Here is a 20,863-nt window from a genome sequence, read left to right as displayed (position 1 = left end):
TGCGCTATCCCCAGTGGGTCAATATTACAGCGCGCTATACCCAGTGTGTCGATATTACAGCATGCTATCCTCAGTTAGTCGATATTACAGTGCGCTATCCTCAGTGCGTCGATATTACAGTGCGATATCCCCAGTGAGCGTATATTATAGTGCGCTATCCCCAATGAGTGGATATTACAGTGCGCTATCCCCAGTGAGTCGATATTACAGCGCGCTATCCCCAGTGAGTCTATATTGCAGCGCAATGTCCCCAGTGAGTTGTGACAGCAGTAGCAACGTGGATATGAAACTGGTTGAAACATAGGAAGCAGAGAATAATGGTTAATGGATGTTTTTTTGGCTGGAGGAAGGTTTGTGGTGGAGTTCACCAGGCATAGGTAATGGGACCCAATCTTTTCCTGATCTTGAAAAATCATCTAGATCTTGTTGTGCCATGGACAATTTCAAAGTTTGCGGATGATACAAAGCTTTGGGAGTGTTGTGAACTGTGAGGAAGACAGTGTGGAAATTCAAGAGGACATAGACAAGTTGGTGGAGTGGACAGATAGGGGGTCGATGAAGTTCAATGTGGAGAAGTGTGAGGTGATGCATTTTGGTAGGAAGAACATGGAGAGACAATATAAAATAAGGGGTGAAATTTTGAAGGTGGTGCAGGATCAGAAAGGCCTGGGTGTATGGGTGGAACTTTCCCAGGTTTGCACTAAGTGCGATAGCGAGTGGGTAAAATGATGTATTACCTGCCAGTTGCTATGACAGGTTTTCACACCGTATCATTCCAAACCTGCTACATTATTTATGCACTTGTGGGAAACATGCCGTTTCCATGGTGAGTGGGATCTCCTTCGCCCTCCCTCCATCACCCTGGCACTGCATCACGCTGGGCACCATGTTTACAGTCCAGCCCCAAGCACCCATCCCAGCTCCTCCAGCTCATCACAGCTGCATGAAGACATGGCCTGAAACTGAAGAAGGCTGCAGCCCCCAGGTTCACCGACACACCCCTCGAGAACCTTGGTGATGCTGTGGAGTCCCACTGGGATGTGCTCTACCCCCGGTCTGTCCGCAAGATGGGCAACACAGCACTAACCCAGCTTGGGAGGCGGTGCCAGCGGTGGTCAGCGCCAACGCCCTGCAGAGGAGGACAGCCACCCAGTGCCACAAGAGGCTGAATGATCTCCTCCGTTCCACCAGGGTAAGTCACTCTTCTCATCACTGTCAACGCACACACTCACAAACCCATCACACACCCTCAGGGCCCTCACTCACTGCCAGTTCAAGGGACATCACCATTCACTCTCTCACACTCACTGTCATTGTCCTCATCCTGGCCATGGGACCACTCACCACCCACACAGGCCAGGGATACTTATCACCTGGCCCGGCAGGCATCCTGATACACTCTCCCCATCTCTATCCATGCAGGACAAACTGGCTCACAACAGGAGGGAGAGGTCACAGAATGTCGGATATCAAGGTCCTCATGGATTTTGAAAACAGAGCCATCCAGCTGGCCGGCGATGACCGGGACTGGTCCTGTGCTGACAGTGAGGTCAGCGCTGCTCTACCAAGTGAGGATCCAGCAGTGCAACATCCATCAGATAACCACGCTGTGAGTGATGTGTCCTGTTTCACAGGCCACTGCCCTGCACTCATTATCTCCCCTTGCTTTCACAGGCACATCTGGGAAACAGTCGGTCCCGGTCATTGTCGGCCATCTGGATGGTTCTGTTTTTGAAGTCCATGAGGATCTTGATTTCTGGCATTTCTCCACCAGTCTGTGACCTTTCCCTCTGGTGTGTCAGCTCCAACCAAGCCCTGAAGGAACCTCTGAAGAGGAATCTGAAGGCACCTTCCCTGAAGTCCCATCACAGCATCACCCACACCCTCCACCAGCGCAGAGACACACATCTCAGTGGGACTTGGCTTTAGAGTAGCCTCAGGATCATAATCTGGTGAGCACATCGCACTGTCTGATCCACAGTAGGCAGAGGCAGGGACTTCCCAGGTCCCCGGCACTCGGAGGATGCTGGAGGCCAGAACATTGCTGAGTCTGAGTCAGATGAGGAGCCTCTGGACTCAATCATGTCACAGTTTCTGGAGCTGCAAAGGCAAACTTGGCCAGCATGGGTAGGCGATGGTGTAGTGGTGCTGTCACTGGGCTAGTAACCCAGAGACCCAGGGTAATACTCCAATTCCACCATGGCCAATAGTGGAATTTGAATTGAATAAAAATCTTGAAGTAAAAGTCTAATGATAACTATGAAATGTCGATTGTTGTAAAAACCCATCGGGTTCACTAATGTTCTTGAGGGAAGGAAATCTGCTGTCCTTACCCAGCCTGGCCTACATGTGACTCCAGACCCACAGCAACTCTTAACTGCCCCTCTGAAATGGCCAGGCAGGGCACTAAAAAGTCTAAAACAAATGAAACCGGACGGACCACCTGGCATCGACCCAGGCACCGGAAACAACAACGGCAAAGTCAGCCCTGTCAACCCTGCAAAGTCCCCCTTACTAACATCTGGGGGCTAGTGCCAAAATTGGGAGAGCGTCTCACAGACTAGTCAAGCAACAGCCTGACATAGTCATCCTCACGGAATCATATCTTACAGATAATGTCCCAGACTCCACCATCACCATCCCTGGGTATGTCCTGTCCCACCAGCAGGTCAGACCCAGCAGAGGTGGGGACACAGTGGTATACAGTCGGGAGGGAGTTGCCCTGGGAGTCCTCTGCATCGAATCCGGACCCCAAGAAGTCTCATGGCATCAGGTCAAAAGTGGGCAAGGAAACCTCTTGCTGATTACCACATACCACCCTCCCTCAGCTGATGAATCAGTGCCACTCCATGTTGAACACCACTTGGAGGAAGAACTGAGGGTGGCGAGGGTGCAGAATGTACTCTGGGTGGGGACTTCAATGTCCATCACCAAGAGTGTCTCAGTAGCGCCACTACTGACCGAGCTGGCTGAGTCCTAAAGGACATAGCTGCTAGACTGGGTCTGCAGCAGGTGGTGAGGGAACCAACAAGAGGGAAAAACATACTTGACCTCATCCTCATCAACCTGCCTGTCACAGATGCATCTGTCCATGATGGTATCGGTAGGAGTGACCACCGCACAAGTCATTGTGGAGACAAAGTCCCACCTTCACATTGAGGATACCCTCCATCGTGTTGTGTGGCACTACCACTGTGCTAAATGGGATAGATTTTGAACAGATCTAGCAACTCAAGACTGGGCATCCATGAGGCACTGTGGGCCATCAGCAGCAGCAGAATTGTACTCGAACACAATCTGTAACCTCATGGCCCAGCATATCCCCCACTCTACCATTACCATCAAGCCAGGGGATCAACCCTGGTTCAATGAAGAGTGCAGGAGGACATGCCAGGAGCAGCACCAGGCATACCTAAAAATGAGGTGTCAACCTGGTGAAGCTATAACACAGGACTACTTGTGTGTCAAACAGCATAAGCAGCAAGTGATAGACAGAGCTAAGCGATCCACAACCAACGGATCAGATCTAAGCTCTGCAGTCCTGCCACATCCAGTCGTGAATGATGGTGGATAATTAAACAACTCACTGGAGGAGGAGGCTCCACAAATATCCCCATCCTGAATGATGGAGGAGCCCAGCACATCAGTGCACAAGATAAGGCTGAAGCATTTGCTCCAATCTTCAGCCAGAAGTGCCGAGTGGATGATCCATCCCAGCCTCCTCTGGAGGTCCCCAGCATCACAGATGCCAGTCTTCAGCCAATTTGATTCACTCCACATGATATCAAGAAACGGCTAATGGCACTGAATAATGCAGAGGCTATGGGCCCTGACAATATTCTGGCAATAGTACTGAAGTCTTGTGCTCCAGAACTTGCTTCACCCCTAGCCAAGCTGTTCCAGTACAGCTACAACACTGGCATCTACCCGGCTATGTGGAAAATTGCCCAGGTATGTCCTGTGCATAAAAAGCAGGGCAAATGCAACCCGGCCAATTACCGCACCATCAGTCCACTCTCGATCATCAGTAAAGTAATGAAAGGGGTCATCAACAGTGCGATCAAGTGGCACTTGCTTAGCAATAACCTGCTCACTGATGCCCAGTTTGGGTTCTATCAGGGTCACTCAGCTCCTGATCTCATTACAGCCTTGGTTCAAATATGGACAAAAGAACTGAACTCCCGAGGTGAGGTGAGAGTGACTGCCCTTGACATCAAGGCAGCACTTGACCGAGTGTGGCCTCAAGGAGCCTGAGCAAAACTGGAGTCAGTGGGAATCGGGGGGAAACTTTCCACTGGTTGGAGTCATACCTAGCACAAAGGAAGATGGTTGTGGTTGTTGGAGGTCAGTCATCTCAGCTCCAGGACATCACTGCAGGAGTTCCTCAGGGTGCTGTCCTCGGCCCAACCATCTTCAGCTGCTTCATCAATGACCTTCCTTCCATCATAAGGTCAGAAGTGGGGATGTTGGCTGATGATTACACAATGTTCAGCACCATTCGCGACTCCTCAGGTACTGAGGCAGTCCATGTCCAAATGCAGCAAGACCTGGACAATACCCAGGCTTGGGCTGACAAGTGGCAAGTAACATTCACACCACACAAGTGCCAGGTGTCATGAAAAGATATTAATGTGTATAATTTCATTCAAAATTATTTTTCAAAATAGAATTCTACTGTGGCTCTGTGTCTTGGTGTGTGTCTGTGTGTGTGTTAATTGGATTAAAGCCGGATAGTCTGGGTGCTTTGTGGGAGCAGAGAGCGGGTGGAATTCAATCTGAAAAGGGCGCGGAGAGCGGGAGAGACTTCAATTTGAAAAGGCTGTTGAGGGAGACAAGGGAAGAGATATCAGGGGCCCCGGCTGTAATTTTCAAATCCTCTCTGGCCACAGGTGAGGTGCCAGAGGACTGGAGGGCTGCTAACGTTGTCCCATTATTAAAAAGGGAGGAAGGGATAGACCAGGAAATTAGAGGCCAGACAGTCTAACCTTGATGATGGGGAAGTTACTAGAAAGAATTCTGAGAGACAGAATATATCTGCACTTGGAGAGAAAGGGATTAAACAGGGATAGTCAGCATGGATTTGTTAAGGGAAGGTTGTGTTTGACAAATTTGATTGAAGTTTTTGAGGAGATAACCAGGAGTGTTGATGAGGGTAATGCATTTGATGTGATCTACATGGACTTTAGCAAGGTTTTTGACAAGGTTCCTCATGGCAGACTGGTCAAGAATGTTATAGCCCTTGGGATCCAAGGCAAAGTGGCACATTGGATCCAAAATTGGGTGAGAGGCAGGAAGCACAGGGTGATGGTAGAGGGATGTTTCTGTGACTGGAAGTCTGTTTCCAATGGGGTTCCCCAGGGCTTGGTGCTGGGGCCCTTGCTGTTTGTGATGTACATAAATAATATGGACTTAAATGTAGGGGGGATGATCAAGAAGTTCGCAGATGACACGAAAACTGGTCGGGTGGTAAATAGTGAGGAGGATAGCTGTAAACTGCAGGAGGACATCAATGGACTGGTCAGGTGGGCAGAGCAGTTGCAAATGGCATTCAACCTGGAAAAAAGTGAGGTAATGCACTTGGGGAGGGCTAACAAGGCAAGGGATTACACTATGAATGGTAGGACCCTGGAAAGTACTGAAGATCAGAGGGTCCTTGGTGTGCATATCCACAGATCCCTGAAGGTGGCAGGGCAGGGAGATAAGGTGGTTAAGAAGGCTTATGGGATACTTGCCTTTATTAACCAAGGCATAGAATACAAGAGCAGGGAGGTTATGCTGTATAAAAGCAAAATACCACGGATGCTGGGAATCTGAAACAAAAACAGAAAATGCTGGAAAAACTCAGCAGGTCTGGCAGCATCTGGAGAGAGAAACAGAGTTAACGTTTCGAGTCCGTATGAATCAGCTTCAGAGCTAAATAGAAGTAGGAATGTGATGAAATTCAAAATGTTTAAGGGGGTGGAGCAGATGAAGCTGGATAGAAGGCCAGTGATAGGTGGGGCCTTAGGAGAGATTGACAGGGATGTCATGGACAAAAGGACAAAGGGGTGTTAATGATAGTGATACTGGCTAAAGGAGGTGCTGATAGCGGTGTTAAGGTCAGAAAGCAGAATGTGGTAATAGCGGGACAAGGGTAAACACTCTGGAAAGAACAACATGAAGCAGTGACAGATGCCCTGGTGGGTGTGGGGTGAGGGGAGGGGAGGGGACAGTGGTGGGGAAAAATGATCAAAAATAGGATAAAAGGTGGGAATAAAATTATGAATAAATCAAGAAAAATGAAAATAACTACAAACAAAAATAAGTGGATCAAAAATAAAAAATAAAAATTAATATTGATAAAAGGGGATTAAAAAGTGGGGTGGGGATGGAGGAGAGAGTTCATGATCTGAAGTTGTTGAATTCAATATTCAGTCTGGAAGGCTGTAAAGTGCCTAATCGGAAGATGAGGTGCTGTTCCTCCAGTTTGCGTTGAGCTTCACTGAAACAATGCAGCAGGCCAAGGACAGACATGTGGGCAAGAGAGCAGGGTGGAGTGTTAAAATGGCAAGTGACAGGGAGGTTTGGGTAATGCTTGCGGACAGATCACAGGTGTTCTGCAAAGCGGTCACCCAGTCTGCGTTTGGTCTCTCCAATGTAGAGGAAACCGCATTGGGAGCAACGAATGCAGTAGACTAAGTTGGGGGAAATGCAAGTGAAATGCTGCCTCACTTGAAAGGAGTGTTTGGGCCCTTGGACGGTGAGGAGAGAGGAAGTGAAGGGGCAGGTGTTGCACCTTCTGCGATTGCATGGGAAGGTGCCGTGGGAGGGGGTTGAGGAGTGGGGGGTGAGGGAGGAGTGGACCAGAGTGTCCCGGAGGGAACGATCCCTACGGAATGCCACCGGGGGGGTGAAGGGAAGATATGTTTGGTGGTGGCATCATGCTGGAGTTGGCGGAAATGGCGGAAGATGATCCTTTGAATGCGGAGGCTGGTGGGGTGATAAGTGAGGACAAGGGGGACCCTATCATGTTTCTGGGAGGGAGGAGAAGGCATGAGGATGGATGCGCGGGAGATGGGCCGGACACGGTTGAGGGCCCTGTCAACGACCGTGGGTGGAAAACCTCGGTTAAGGAAGAAGAAGGACATGTCAGAGGAACTGTTTTTGAAGGTAGCATCATCGGAACAGATGTAATGGAGACGAAGGAACTGAGAGAATGGGATGGAGTCCTTACAGGAAGCAGGGTGTGAGGAGCTGTAGTTGAGGTAGCTGTGGGAGTCGGTAGGCTTGTAATGGATATTGGTGGACAGTCTATCATCAGAGATTGAGATAGAGAGGTCAAGGAAGGGAAGGGAAGTGTCAGAGATGGACCATGTGAAAATGATGGAGGGGTGGAGATTGGAAGCAAAATTAATAAATTTTTCTAAGTCCCGACGAGAGCATGAAGCAGCACCGAAGTATTCATCGATGTACCGGAGAAAGAGTTGTGGGAGGGGGCCGGAGTAGAACTGGAACAAGGAGTGTTCCACATACCCCATAAAGAGACAGGCATCGCTGGGGCCCATGCGAGTACCCATAGCCACACCTTTTATTTGGAGGAAGTGAGAGGATTTGAAGGAGAAATTGTTCAGCATGAGAACAAGTTCAGCCAGACGGAGGAGAGTAGTGGTGGATGGGGATTGTTCGGGCCTCTGTTCGAGGAAGAAGCTAAGAGCCCTGAGACCATCCTGGTGGGGGATGGAGGTGTAGAGGGATTGGACGTCCATGGTGAAGAGGAAGCGGTTGGGGCCAGGGAACTGGAAATTGTTGATATGATTTAGGGTGTCAGAGGAATCACAGATGTAGGTGGGAAGGGACTGGACAAGGGGATAGAGAATGAGGTCAAGATAGCAAGAAATGAGTTCCGTGGGTCAGGAACAGGCTGACACGATCAGTCTACTGGGGCAGTCTTGTTTTTGGATTTTGGGAGGGAGGTAGAAGCGGGCCGTCCAAGGTTGGGTGACTATCAGGTTGGAAGCTGTGGGAGGAAGATCCCCAGAGGAGATGAGGTCAGTGACAGTCCTGGAAACAATGGCTTGATGTTCAGTGGTGGGGTCATGGTCCAGGGAGAGGTAGAGGAAGTGTCTGCGAGTTGACGCTCAGCCTCCGCGAGGTAGAGGTCAGTGCGCCAGACAACAACAGCACCACCCTTGTCAGTGGGTTTGATGACAATGTCAGGGTTGGACCTGAGAGAATGGAGTGCAGTAAGTTCAGCGAGAGAGAGATTAGAATGGGTGAGAGGAGCAGAGAAATTGAGATGACTGATGTATTTCAGACAGTTCTCAATGAAAAGATCAAGAGAAGGTAAGAATCCAGAGGGAGGGGTCCAGGTGGAGGGAGAATATTGGAGGTGGGTGAAAGGATCCGTTGAACGGGGAGAGGACTCCTGCCCAAAGAAGTGAGCCCGGAGACGAAGACGGCGGAAGAAGAGTTCAGCATCGTGCCGAGCCCGAAACTCATTGAGATGAGGGCGTAAGGGTATGAAACTAAGTCCTTTGCTGAGCACTGAACGTTCAGCATCGGAGAGGGGAAGGTCAGGGGGTATAGTGAATACACGGCTGGGGCTGGGATTGGAAGATGGGGTGGGGACGGAGGGACAGGCCGGGGTGGAGGGTCCTAGATGGGTGTTGGTGTCGATGAGTTGTTGGAGCTAGTGTTCCTTTGCACCTGAAAGAAAGAGAAAAGTTTCTTGTTGAGGCGCCGGATAAGACGAAGAATAAAATGAAACTGGGTGAGTCGGGGGTGCTGGAGGGAGGGGTCGAGTGTGTTCACATGGCAGCGCATGGCGCTGAGTGTGGATCTCAGGATGTGATGGGAACAGTCCGAGGAACGTTGTATGTCCCGGAGATACCTGCAATCCTGGGTGGGTTGGAAACAAGAGGGATGGAACTTCAGTTGGAACCCGCGTGGGGTAAGTCAGAGATGGAGACAGTCACTGAGAAAGGAGATGTGGCTGTGAAAGAGAGTTTTAGTGAACACCTTGTCAAACACCAGGAGGGAAATGGAAAGCAGTGAAGGTGAACAAGGCAAAAGAGACAAGCGGAAATCCTGTCGGAGAGAAGAGTAATACTTCTTCAAGGTAGGCATTCCTGGAAGAGAAGTGGCAGTGAATTAAACACTAAGGTAAAAGCAAAATACTGTGGATGGTGGAAACCTAGAACAAAATCAAAAATAGCTGGAAAAACTCAGCAGGTCTGACAGTCGCTGTGGAGAGAAAGACACAGTTAATGTTTCGAGTCTGTATGACTCTTCATCAGAGCTAAAGAGAAGTAAAAATGTGATGAAATTTATACTGTTTAAGGGGGTGGGGTACAGTGAGTGAAGCTGGATAGAAGGTCAGTGATAAGTGGAGGCAAAGGAGAGATTGACAAAGATGTCATGAGTGAAAGGACAACAGGAGTGTTGATGATAGTGATACTGACTAAAGGAGGTGCTGATAGCAGCGTTAAGGTCAGAAAGCAGAATGTGGTAATAGCAGGACAAGGGTAAACACTCTGGAAAGAACAACATCAACAAGTGACAGATGATCCTTGTGGGGGAGGGGACTATGGTGGGAGTTGTTTAAAACGCTGGTTAGGCCACAGCTGGAGTACTGTGTGCAGTTCTGGTCACCACATTATAGGAAGGATGTGATTACACTGGAGAGGGTGCAGAGGAGATTTATCAGGATGCTGCCTGGGCTGGAGGGTCTGAGCTAGGAGGAAAGATTGGATAGGCTGGGGTTGTTTTCCTTGGAGCAGCGAAGGTTGAGAGGGGACCTGATAGAGGTGTGTTAGATTATGAGGGACATAGATAGGGTGGATAAGAAGGCACTTTTTCCATTAGTAGAGGGGTCAATAACCAGGGGACATAGATTTAAGGTAAGAGGTAGAAGACTAAGATGGGAGTTGAGGAGAAATGTTTTCACTCAGAGGGTGGTGGGAGACTGGAACTCACTGTCTGAAAGGATGGTTGAGTCAGAAACTCTCGTAATATTGAAGAAGTATTTAGATAATCACCTGCATTGCTATAGCTTCCGAGGGCTATGGGCCAAGTGCTGGAAAATGGGATTAGTGTAGTCAGATCTTTGTTGGCCAGCGTGGACACAATGGGCTGAATGGCCTCCTTCAGTGCTGTAAATATCTGTGAGTCTATGAGACACCTTGGACCAATCCAAAGGTTACACCATGGAAACACTACCTACTGAAAAGCAGGCGCTGAGTAATCTGTCCACTGTTGCAATGATAGCCAGTGCTGGCAGGGCCTAGTTAGTATTGTAGGTGGTGAAGCCTCAGCCATGCTCCAAGAAATGCTCAGCTTTACTGCAAGACATGTGACACCAGCATAGGCAGCAGTGTCAATGCAGGAAGCAAAGGCTGAAACAAGGGCATCAACAGCAGGAGAAGCCACAGCCTCAAACCAGACAGTCCCAGCATTCTGAACAACCAGATGCATGTCTGAAACTGCACATGGTCCAATGATGAGGATGACCAGACCATCGACACAGCAAGTGAGCCAATATTCAGCACATCAAAGAATATATTGGCACAATGGTACCAAAAGAAGCCTTTGCCACTGTCAGATTCTTTGTCCACAGGTGAAGGGGCAGCATTATCTCTATGGGAAATGGAACACTGGTGCTGTGAGATGAGGAGAAATCTTTTCTTTCAGGGTGGTTAATCTTTGGAATTCTCTACCCCAGAGGATTGTGGATGCTCCATCATTGAACATATTTAAGGCTGGAACAAAAACAGAATTACCTGGAAAAACTCAGCAGGTCTGGCAGCATCAGCGGAGAAGAAAAGAGTTGACGTTTCGAGTCCTCATGACCCTTCAACAGAACTTGAGTTCGAATTCAAGTTCTGTCCAAGGGTCATGAGGACTCAAAACGTCAATTCTTTTCTTCTCCGCCGATGCTGCCAGACCTGCTGAGTTTTTCCAGGTAATTCTGTTTTTGTTTTGGATTTCCAGCATCCGCAGTTTTTTTTTGTTTTTATCTCTATATTTAAGGCTGGGATAGACAGATAATCCTTCCACATCACATACTGAAACATATATACCGACAGGCATGGCAAGTGATGACTTGACTCAGCGTAACCAAACTCACCACATACAGTGACTCATAGACTCCATCCCTGGGGCCCATTACACTGAAACATCACTACAAAAACTTCCCTAGTCACCCCAGATAGTTTATAATGTGGGCTTGTTGGGTCCAGTGATCACAGACCAACCACAGGAACCTGTCCTTACTTGCAAGCCATGGTATCAGCAAGGAAATGATGAGGACCAGAGACCACAGGGAACACCATTGAAAACCCTGTACTTACAGTGAGAGAAGACCAACTAATCCTACCACACAGACCCTCAGCCAACAGGTAACAGAGCACTCTTTGAACCCAATCCGTATTTCCATTCCAAGCCTACAAACGGCATATTGAGGAATTGATGAGGGTTTACAAACTGTTCAGCAGACAAGTGTGGACAAAGCTCCCCAGCCCTCACTCGCTGGTGCTCCCAGGAGTAAGTCTCGCCTTGGTCAAAAACAGAGGAAGATGAAAGATGCACAACCAGCAGGCGGGTAACAAGTTACACAACCTCAACATTGGACAGAAAGTACAACACCCGACTAATGGCAGCTGGAATCCAGCAGCAATGGGCAGCTCATGCCCAGAATCAAGCCAAATTACATAGCAGTGAGACAAAAAGGATACCAAATCAAAACAATATAATCAGCAGAAACACCGAGCAGTCTGATTGTGAATGGAACATGGTCTAAGTCACAGCAACAACACAGCACCTCCCCCTGGCATCCTGAAAATATACAGGAGTCTTCAACAACAATCAACAGAACCAAAGCTCATGGTTCAGTAAACCATCGATATATTTCAAAGACGTGTACATCTAATACTCATCTGTCTTAAAGTACATTCAGACACAAAGTGATTTTATTTTGACAATATAAATAGTTTGATTTTTTAAGGGTAGAACTTTAGTTTAGATGAGAGGGTGATGTCATGATTTGAGATGCATGCACCATATCTTAAATACTGACAATGAATAGACAGCTCAACAGGATGTGATGGATTAGTCCCATGACCTGCAGTCACTCTGCAAGCAGCAGGGGTACAGATTAGATGTACTATACTTAGTCTCCCAGTAAAATCAATCTGTATATGGATTATATCCAGATAAAAATCCATATTATTATTTCACCAAATCCTTTAGTATGATTGGCATGATTACATCAAAGAGAAGCAGGATCTAACACGGGGTTAGATACAGAGTAAAGCTCCCTCTACACTGTCCCCATCAAACACTCCCAGGACAGGTACAGCACGGGGTTAGATACAGAGTAAATCTCCCTCTACACTGTCCCCATCAAACACTCCCAGGACAGGTACAGCACGGGGTTAGATACAGAGTAAAGCTCCCTCTACACTGTCCCCATCAAACACACCCAGGGCAGGTACAGCACGGGGTTTATTTCCCTTATCCTGATCCCTAGTTACTCCTCGTTCAGGGGGTATTTAGGAGTCAGCCACGTTGCTGTGGGTCTGGAGTCACATCCACAGGAGAGTAGATTTTGTTCCCTAAAGGGCATTAGTGAGCAATTAACAATGTTTTTATAGTCATCATTAGACTTTTCATTCCAAATTTGTATTAAATTCAAATTCCACCATCCACAGTGGTGGGATTTGAATCACATTTCCAGAGCATTACCCTCAATCTCTAGATTACCAGTCCAACGATGCCACTATAGCATCACCTCCGCTAAAATTTGATGAAGAAATGTAGGGGGAGCTTTACTCTGTATCTAACCCCGTGCTGTACCTGTCCTGGGAGTGTTTGATGGGGACAGTGTAGAGGGAGATTTACTCTGTATCTAACCCCGTGCTGTACCTGTCCTGGGAGTGTTTGATGGGGACGGTGTAGAGGGAGCTTTACTCTGTATCTAACCCCGTGCTGTACCTGTCCTGGGAGTGTTTGATGGGGACAGTGTAGAGGGAGATTTACTCTGTATCTAACCCCGTGCTGTACCTGTCCTGGGAGTGTTTGATGGGGACAGTGTAGAGGGAGATTTACTCTGTATCTAACCCCGTGCTGTACCTGTCCTGGGAGTGTTTGATGGGGACAGTGTAGAGGGAGATTTACTCTGTATCTAACCCCGTGCTGTACCTGTCCTGGGAGTGTTTGATGGGGATAGTGTAGAGGGAGCTTTACTCTGCATCTAACCCCGTGCTGTATCTGTCCTGGGAGTGTTTGATGGGGACAGTGTAGAGGGAGATTTACTCTGTATCTAACCCCGTGCTGTACCTGTCCTGGGAGTGTTTGATGGGGACAGTGTAGAGAGAGCTTTACTCTGTATCTAACCCCGTGCTGTACCTGTCCTGGGAGTGTTTGATGGGGACAGTGTAGAGGGAGCTTTACTCTGTATCTAACCCCGTGCTGTACCTGTCCTGGGAGTGTTTGATGGGGACAGTGTAGAGGGAGATTTACTCTGTATCTAACCCCGTGCTGTACCTGTCCTGGGAGTGTTTGATGGGGACGGTGTAGAGGGAGATTTACTCTGTATCTAACCCCGCGCTGTACCTGTCCTGGGCGTGTTTGATGGGGACAGTGTAGAGGGAGATTTACTCTGTATCTAACCCCGTGCTGTACCTGTCCTGGGAGTGTTTGATGGGGACAGTGTAGAGGGAGCTTTACTCTGTATCTAACCCCGTGCTGTACCTGTCCTGGGAGTGTTTGATGGGGACAGTGTAGAGAGAGCTTTACTCTGTATCTAACCCCGTGCTGTACCTGTCCTGGGAGTGTTTGATGGGGACAGTGTAGAGAGAGCTTTACTCTGTATCTAACCCCGTGCTGTACCTGTCCTGGGAGTGTTTGATGGGGACAGTGTAGAGGGAGATTTACTCTGTATCTAACCCCGTGCTGTACCTGTCCTGGGAGTGTTTGATGGGGACGGTGTAGAGGGAGATTTACTCTGTATCTAACCCCGCGCTGTACCTGTCCTGGGAGTGTTTGATGGGGACAGTATAGAGGAAGCTTTACTCTGTATCTAACCCCGCGCTGTACCTGTCCTGGGAGTGTTTGATGGGGACAGTATAGAGGAAGCTTTACTCTGTATCTAACCCCGTGCTGTAGCTGCCCTGGGAGTGTTTGATGGGGACACTGTAGAGGGAGATTTACTCTGTATCTAACCCCGTGCTGTACCTGTCCTGGGAGTGTTTGATGAGGACAATGTAGAGGGAGATTTACTCTGTATCTAACCCCGTGCTGTACCTGTCCTGGGAGTGTTTGATGGGGACAGTGTAGAGGGAGATTTACTCTGTATCTAACCCTGTGCTGTATCTGTCCTGGGAGTGTTTGATGGGGACAGTGTAGAAAGAGCTTTACTCTGTATCTAACCCCGTGCTGTACCTGTCCTGGGAGTGTTTGATGAGGACAATGTAGATGGAGATTTACTCTGTATCTAACCCCGTGCTGTACCTGTCCTGGGAGTGTTTGATGGGGACAGTGTAGAGGGAGATTTACTCTGTATCTAACCCTGTGCTGTATCTGTCCTGGGAGTGTTTGATGGGGACAGTGTAGAAAGAGCTTTACTCTGTATCTAACCCCGTGCTGTACCTGTCCTGGGAGTGTTTGATGGGGACGGTGTAGAGGGAGATTTACTCTGTATCTAACCCCGTGCTGTACCTGTCCTGGGAGTGTTTGATGGGGACAGTGTAGAGGGAGCTTTACTCTGTATCTTACCCCGTGCTGTACCTGCCCTGGGAGTGTTTGATGGGGACAGTGTAGAGGGAGCTTTACTCTGTACCTTGTTTTTAACTTGCTGAAGTTCACCGAGAGGTGAAAGTGATGAATGAAATTCTCTCCCTCAGTCTCCCACTGTCTGTGAGTGCAATCATGCAGTCTGTTGTTTTTGGGTTTTGTTATGGTAACTGTGTGAACTTGAAACCCTGTGGATGATTCCCATGACATTGAGCTTTGCTGAGTGTTTCTATCAGCAGAGATCACACATTCATCCATGAACTCGTGGCTCAGCACTGACAGATACTGTTTACTCGATCCGCAGGCAGTGCTGAGTGACACACACTTTATTACTTGCAACACTAACAGCTCAAAACACAAACAAAGACAGTGTCACACAACCATCATTTACCACTCAATCTTCTCCATTTCTCCAGCTCTGCTGTGGGAACAGGAGCCCTCCCTCTGTTCCTGGTACTTACATGTACAAAGACACCGGACAAAATGTCACCGCTAATGTCAGAGTGCAGCTTGTAATTCAGAAAGCATTGACTGGACCACACCACAAAGTAAACCAATGCCCAAATTCCTTTTGGTGAAAATTTGAAGAAATATGATTCATATTTTGAGTCAGGTGCATTGTGGCTGAGATACAGAGTAAAGCTCCCTGTACACTGTCCCCATCAAACACTCCCAGGACAGGTACAGCACGGGGTTAGATACAGAGTAAATCTCCCTCGTCACTGTCCCCATCAAACACTCCCAGGACAGGTACAGCACGGGGTTAGATACAGAGTAAAGCTTCCTCTGCACTGTCCCCATCAAACACTCCCAGGACAGGTACAGCACAGGGTTAGATACAGAGTAAATCTCCCTCTACACTGTCCCTATCAAACACTCCCAGGACAGGTACAGCACGGGGTTAGATACAGAGTAAAGCTGCCTCTATACTGTTCCCATCAAACACTCCCAGGACAGGTACAGCACGGGGTTAGATACAGAGTAAATCTCCCTCCACACTGTCCCCATCAAACACTCCCAGGACAGGTACAGCACGGGGTTAGATACAGAGTAAATCTCCCTCCACACTGTCCCCATCAAACACTCCCAGGACAGTTACAGCACGGGGTTAGATACAGAGTAAAGCTCCCTCTACACTGTCCTCATCAAACACTCCCAGGACAGGTACAGCACGGGGTTAGATACAGAGTAAAGCTCCCTCTACACCATCCCCATCAAACACTCCCAGGACAGGTACAGCACGAGGTTAGATACAGAGTAAAGCTCCCTGTACACTCTCCCCATCAAACACTCCCAGGACAGGTACAGCACGGGGTTAGATACAGAGTAAATCTCCCTCTACACTGTCCCCATCAAACACTCCCAGGACAGGTACAGCACGGGGTTAAATACAGAGTAAATCTCCCTCTACACTGTCCCATCAAACACTCCCAGGACAGGGACTATCTTGATTCTATTCGGCTTTTAAAAAGTTTATTTGTATTTTTAATTCCTCATATTTTCCTTGTTATTGCTTCATAAATGTTGTATTATTTCATCGCCCGTGTGTTTATTTTGAAGCCTATTACTTGATTTTGTTTGAGTTTGGTGCGGCCCTCTGTAAGGTTACTTCATGAAGAAGTCATTGGAAGTCGATGATAATTTAGTAGTCGAGGTGCCTCTAACATTGATGGTGTTTTCTGACATGGGCCTTGCTTGAAAACTAGTGAGGATCACTGGGCTCGAAGTTCAAAATCCTGGAACTCCCTCCCTGACAGCGCTGTGGGTGTACCTACACCACACAGACAAAATCCTGGAACTCCCTCCCTAACAGCGCTGTGGGTGTACCTACACCACATGGACAAAATCCTGGAACTCACTCCCTAACAGCACTGTGGGTGTACCTACACCACACGGACAAAATCCTGGAACTCACTCCCTAACAGCGCTGTGGGTGTAACTACACCACACAGACAAAATCCTGGAACTCCCTCCCTAACAGCGCTGTGGGTGTACCTACACCACACGGACAAAATCCTGGAACTCCCTCCCTAACAGCACTGTGGGGGTACCTACACCACATGGACTGCAGCGGTTCAAGAAGGCAGCTCACCACCACCTTCTCAAGGGCAATAAACGCTGGCCCAGCCAGCGAAGCCCACATCTTGGGAATGAATAAAAAGCACACTAGCCCACAATGTTCCTTACCATAAATATGAAGCATGTTTCTTCATATTTTCTTCAAATGAAGCTGAATGCACCCTAGCACGTTCAGTTCATTGATGTGAATATCGGCATCATTGTCTTGTTGGTTGTGATTTAGTGGACAGCAGGATCCCAGAAAAAAAAACAATCAGATGAGCAAGACAGTGAGTGATGTCTTGGGTACTGAGCCTCCAGATAACAGTGTGCCAGCCAGGGAGGGGAGCAAGCCTTACCCCCCCCCCCCCACCCAGCGTGGCGTCTCACTGGCTTTGCTGACAGCCCCTGGTGTGACCCTGCTACAGATCAGCTTGGATTGTTGCACTCACTTCAAAGTCAGGAGTGAAGTGAGGGCCGACAGCTGGACACCACTTATCTCCAAACCTGCTCCAGTCCGGCCTAGTTCCCCACTGGGCTGGGAGGGGATACATGATTCCGGTGAGTAGCGTCTTTAATGAGCATCCATGATATGGTAATATATGCAAATGGAATTCCCCACATGGATCACCGGGAAACCCAATCAGCCTTGGAGCTGGTGAGGGGGAAATTGCCCCCAGTTTGGGCTGGTCCAGTTCAGCTTTGGGTCAAATGTAAAGGAAATATCTTTCCTTCCCTAATATTACTGTGGGATACTGAAGCAGGCTTATGGGGTGTATGTATGTGTGTGTGTGTGTCTAATTTAATTCAACTGCAGACAGTCAGACTGCAAGGCTGGAATCATTAAAAGGGCTAAGGTGTAAAACAGGCATTTGAAATGGCGATGGTATGGAGTCTCCACAGATATGGTGTGAATGGAATTTGCACATTTTACATAGGTTTAGAGGTTTGTTGATTCTCAAAGGGACAGGATAAGATGTTTACAAATGGCAAGATAAATAAAGCAAGGTTATTAAGTTTATTTTTCCCGAAATTGCTGGTCATAATGACAACATGGAAGATTTTTATATTTTGGGATAAAGAAACATTGAAACAATGGGATTTACAGATCAAAAGGGAGGAAAAATATTTAAAGTAAGATGGAAAGCTGTGTGGATGTTGCCCTGTGAGACCTTGGAAGATGTACAGCATGAAACAGATATGCGCAAAAAAGCCTCTAGTTTCTTGTTCCAGTAACCAAGGTTTTGTTAAAAGCCTTTGGAGTTTCACTGTTGAGTGAGAGGGAGAGAGAAGCTGTGAGAAACCTGTAGGGGAAAGGTTTAGGGGGAACATTAGGGGGAACCTCTTCACTCAGAGAGTGGTGAGAGTGTGGAATGAGCTGCCATCTGATGTGGTAAATGTGGGCTCACTCTTACGTTTTAAGAATAAATTGGATAGGTACATGGATGGGAGAGGTCTGGAGGGTTATGGACTAGGTGCAGGTCAATGAGACTAGCGGAATAATATTTCAGCACAGACTAGAAGGGCTGAATGGCCTGTTTTCTGTGCTGTAGTGTTCTATGGTTCGATGGTTCTACAGAAACAATGGGCACTTCTGGTAATATTGCTGGATGTGACATAAATTAAGAATCATTGAAACAATTAAAGGACCTGCCCGACCAGCCTTAAGGCTGTGGGTCGGCCAGGAGCCCCGGCGGGAAATAGAGAAAATATCAAACCTCATCCACCGGCAGGATGTGGATTCATGTAGGGATTTAAGAAGTTTAATAAAGTTTTACTATAATTTATGAACATGTCCCAACACATGAGGGGGACATGTTAAGGATTTTTTTTCTATTTTTAACGTTTTTATAAGTGTAAGTGATTTCCCTGAGGCTGCACTTAGCCTCAGGGAGATGTGTGCTCTGTCGTGCGCCTGTGTGAAAGAGCTCACTCTTGCTATTGGGGAATGCCCCCACCCGCACAGGGAGCTTATAGCGCTTTGCGCCGGACATCACGCTGGGCGGGCCTTAATTGGCCCACCCACATAAAATGGCAGCGGGGCCCACTTCTCCGGTGAGGATCAGCTCCCCGCCCGCCGGAGATTGGATCGGGCCTGCCCACCCAACAGGCAGACAATTCTGTCCATTACTTCTAACTTCAGTGTACAAACCTCATAATAAATACAATACATATTGTCGATGGACTGCTAATCCAGAGACCCAGGGTAATGCTCTGGGGACACGAGTTCAAATCCCACATCCGCAGATGGTGGAATTTGAATTCAATAAAAATCTGGAATTAAAAGTCAAATGAAACTATTCTCAATTATTGTAAAAACCCATCTGGCTCACTAATGTCCTTTGGGGAAGGAAATTACCTTACCTGGTCCTTACCTGGTTTGGCCTACATGTGACTCCAGACCCACAGCAATGAGGTTGACTCTGAAATGGCCGAGCCAGACGCTCAGTTGTAACAAACCTCTACAAAGTCACAAAAAAGGAATGAAACCGGACGGACCACCCGACATTGACCTAGGCACCGGAAACAACAACGGCAAACTCAGCCCTGTCAACCCTGCAAAGTCCCCCTTACTTACATCTGGGGGCTAGTGCCAAAATTGGGAGAGCTGTCTCACAGACTAGTCAAGCAACAGCCTGACATAGTCATCCTCACGGAGTCATATCTTACAGATAATGTCCCAGACTCCACCATCACCATCCCTGGGTATGTCCTGTCCCACCAGCAGGTCAGACCCAGCAGAGGTGGGGACACAGTGGTATACAGTCGGGAGGGAGTTGCCCTGCGAGTCCTCAACATCGACTCTGGACCCCAAGAAATCTCATGGCATCAGGTCAAACATGGGCAAGGAAACGTCCTACTGATTACCACATACCCCCCTCCCTCAGCTGATGAATCAGTGCCCCTCCATGTTGAACACCACTTGGAGGAAGCACTGAGGGTGGCAAGAGTGCAGAATGTACTCTGGGTGGGAGACTTCAATGTCCCTCACCAAGAGTGACTCAGTAGCGCCACTACTGACCGAGCTGGCTGAGTCCTAAAGGACATAGCTGCTAGACTGGGTCTGCAGCAGGTGGTGAGGGAACCAACAAGAGGGAAAATCCTACTTGACCCCATCCTCCCCAACCTGCCTGTCACAGATGCATCTGTCCATGACAGTATCAGTAGGAGTGACCACTGCACAGTCATTGTGGAGACGAAGTCCCACCTTCACATTGAGGATCCCCTCCATCGTGTTGTGTGTCACTACCACCGTGCTAAATCGGATAGATTTCAAACAGATCTAGCAACTCAAGACTGGGCATCCATGAGGCGCTGTGGGCCATCAGCAGCAGCAGAATTGTACTCGAACACAATCTGTAACCTCATGGCCCAGCATATACCCCACTCTACCATTACCATCAAGCCAGGGGATCAACCCTGGTTCAACGAAGAGTGCAGGAGGACATGCCAGGAGCAGCACCAGGCATACCTAAAAATGAGGTGTCAACCTGGTGAAGCTATAACACAGGACTACTTGCGGACAGACCGAAGTTGTTCTGCAGACTGGGTGACCGCTTTGCAGAACACCTTCGGTCTGTCCACAAGCATGACCCAGACCTCCCTGTCACTTGCCATTTCAACACCCCACCCTGCTCTCATGCCCACATGTCCATCCTTGGCCTGCTGAATTGTTCCAGTGAAGCTCAACACAAACTGGAGGAACAGCACCTCATCTTCCGACTAGATACTTTACAGCCTTCCGGACTGAATATGGAGTTCAACAATTATAGGTCATGAACTCTCTCCTCCATCCCCACCCCCTTTCCGATTCCCCCACTTTTTTCCAATAATTTACATAGATTTTTCTTTTCCCACCTATTTCCACTATTTTTAAATCCATTGTTTTATCTCTACCTTTTAGCCTTTTTCGATCCCTTCCCCACTCGCCCCCACACCACCCCTACTAGGGCTATCTGTACCTTGCTCTTCCTGCTTTCTACCCTTAATTAGCACATCCCTTAGATAACATCACCACCTTCAACACCTCTTTGTC

This window comes from Carcharodon carcharias, chromosome 11 (genome assembly GCF_017639515.1).
Source record: "Carcharodon carcharias isolate sCarCar2 chromosome 11, sCarCar2.pri, whole genome shotgun sequence".
Lineage (NCBI taxonomy): Eukaryota > Metazoa > Chordata > Chondrichthyes > Lamniformes > Lamnidae > Carcharodon > Carcharodon carcharias.
This window is presented reverse-complemented; position numbering follows the sequence as displayed.